Genomic DNA, 2,772 nt, shown 5'->3' on the forward strand with positions numbered 1-2,772 from the left:
ACTGTGTTACTATTTCAACTAATATAAATAGACGGCATTGAGTTAGAGGTTAAATATAAATAGTAATTCTATTCATGCAATGATCAAATGCTGGAAAATAGATCAAAAGTAAAATGAAATAAGACAGAAAAATGTTCAATAAAGTGTCACTTGGAAATTGATACGGCTTCATAATAAAGTAGTGTGTTTATTACTCTTCAAATATTTAACGTTGAGGGGAGTTCTAAACGAATTTCAAAACCATCTTGTCATTATTCGACTAATACCTCTGCATAAACCTGACACTTCTAAACGTAGCGTATTGCACTGCCTCGTATGATAATATAGATATTTTATAGAAAGAATATCATTGGTATATTTTTCAAATAAATTCACAATTAATTGTACCAAATATATTAAGATATATTTGTTTATTTTGACCCAAATGATACCAGGTAGCTTTGCCTGCTGTACTTTTACATGCGATGGAAGATAAAGTGTTAACATTCAAAACCTAAGACAACAATTTTGGAAATCCGAAGTTCTCCTATAACTACAAAGCAGAAGAGAATATTGATGCGCTGCAGCTTGGGCAACGAAATAATGCCCTAAATAGGAAAATATATGAAGGTAACAGGTAAAGTAATTTTGATCATTACTGAAAAGAATATTCGCCCTTTAGAGGGACAAATTACATGTTATTTAGGTATATGCCATCTTTGTGCGCATGCACTTTTATGTGGATTACCAACTGATAAATTGTTAGCTTACTCTAAGTCTGTACAGTCTAAATATATCTAAGTTTACATATTGCATATTTTTTATATCAACAGTGTATGATTGTAAGAGAACTTCACTGCTATTCTCAGTAGGACGAGAAATACTGGTCAAGTTACATTGGCACATCGTCAAACTAAATAAAAGTAGAATTAAAAGTTGTAGCTCATATGGTTGAAGACTCCTACATGAGACATTTCTCACGAGATACACAAAATTACCGTGTTGGGTAGTAAAAATTGCACGCACACACACACACACACACACACACACACACACACATATATATATATATATATATATATATAAATGTATTATGTATGCATGTATGGATGTGTGTATGAATGGATGGTGCTTTGTCCACATTACTCCTTCAGGGAGCATAGGGCCAGTTTCCCGGTTTCTCTGGTGTGTACCTTCCCCGCCAAGATGGCACGCCGGTCCATCGCAGGGTTGGTGCTCAATTGTACCAGATTTTTGGACTAGAGCAACGTGAAAGGAAGAGTTTTGCTCAATTTATTGAGTCTCAACATTTGAGGATTGTACATTTTGCAAATTGCTAATCTTGAAAAAGCAGTTTTAACTTAAATCCGTTAAATTTATATTAAACAGTTTGAACGGTTTTAACTTAAATCCGTTAAACTGAAATAGGACAGTCGTTGTTTTGAGTAGAGTTCACCTTTTAGTTTTTACCTGTCTCAGGGATTGGACTGCGGCCACGCTGGGGCACTGCCATGTATAAGTTTTAAGTCGAAGGAATCGACTCCAGTACATATCTTCTTTCTAAGCCTGGCACTTATTCTATCGGTTCTCTTGCCTGACCGCTAAGTTATGGTGACATAAGCATACCTACACTGATTGTTAAGCGGTGGTGGAGGATGAACATGCAGATACGCACACACACACACACACACACACACACACACACACACACACATATGTGCGACGGACTACTTTCAGTCTACATCTACCAAATCCACTCACAAAGAAGACATTTGTCGAAGCTGCCGCGCAGAGTCGGCTTGAGCAAGCCTCTTACGTCACACATTCACAACAGCTCAACAATTTGTAATAACTTTAGCATCGGTATCATCTTGCATCAAATTCCACGCATGTGCATTGCTCCTGTGCATAACTGCAGTTGAAGCAAATGATGCAACTGAATTATTAGAATCCTGTTTATTAGCTAAGGTTTGTATTGCGTAAATCTTAAAGAAAATTTCTGAAGGATGGTGAACACTTTCTTTTCTCATCCACTATGGAGTCTATTCAATTGAACGTATGACCATTTCCTTGAAATAACTGCAACAGCTGCCTGTTGAAAATGTCTCATGTTAATATGTGCATAAATGTGTATTAAATATCTAAGTAATATGTCTTTCATAGTCAGTTATCAATAAAACCATATTTGTAAAGGAAACAGCAGAAGACGGAGGAAATGTCACCCGAAATTTCAGAGAAAAACTATACTATATTAATCACACACACACGCGCGCGCGCATCACGTATTCAAACATAATCACACATAGATATGTATATATATATATAGTTTTACGATTTGGTTTGCAAGATTCTTTATGTGAGTTCGTGTGTTGAAGCATATTCTGTTGTGTCTGGGGAGAATCATTCTCTTTTCGTGCCTCATAATTTAACACACTCACCGGTGAAATTTCCACTCGTTTACTTATAGGTAATATGAACAGACAAGCACACATACACACACATACGCAAATGAAGACTGAAACACAAGACCAGATACACACACACTTCATTTCACACGAGGACTCATGTGGAGACACACATTCACACATATGGAGATACATATACATATATACACGTGTATGCGCACACACACACTGACCCACACATATGCGCACAAACAAACAAAAAGTACGCGGCTTGAATAACGGACAGAGTCAACAACTATTGAAAAGGTTGCAAGACGCAACGAAAATTTTAGAAAAAATATATCAGTAAACGAGTGGAAACTTTGTCGGTGAGTGTGTTAAATTATAA

Source organism: Octopus bimaculoides, chromosome 2, assembly GCF_001194135.2.
Source record: "Octopus bimaculoides isolate UCB-OBI-ISO-001 chromosome 2, ASM119413v2, whole genome shotgun sequence".
Lineage (NCBI taxonomy): Eukaryota > Metazoa > Mollusca > Cephalopoda > Octopoda > Octopodidae > Octopus > Octopus bimaculoides.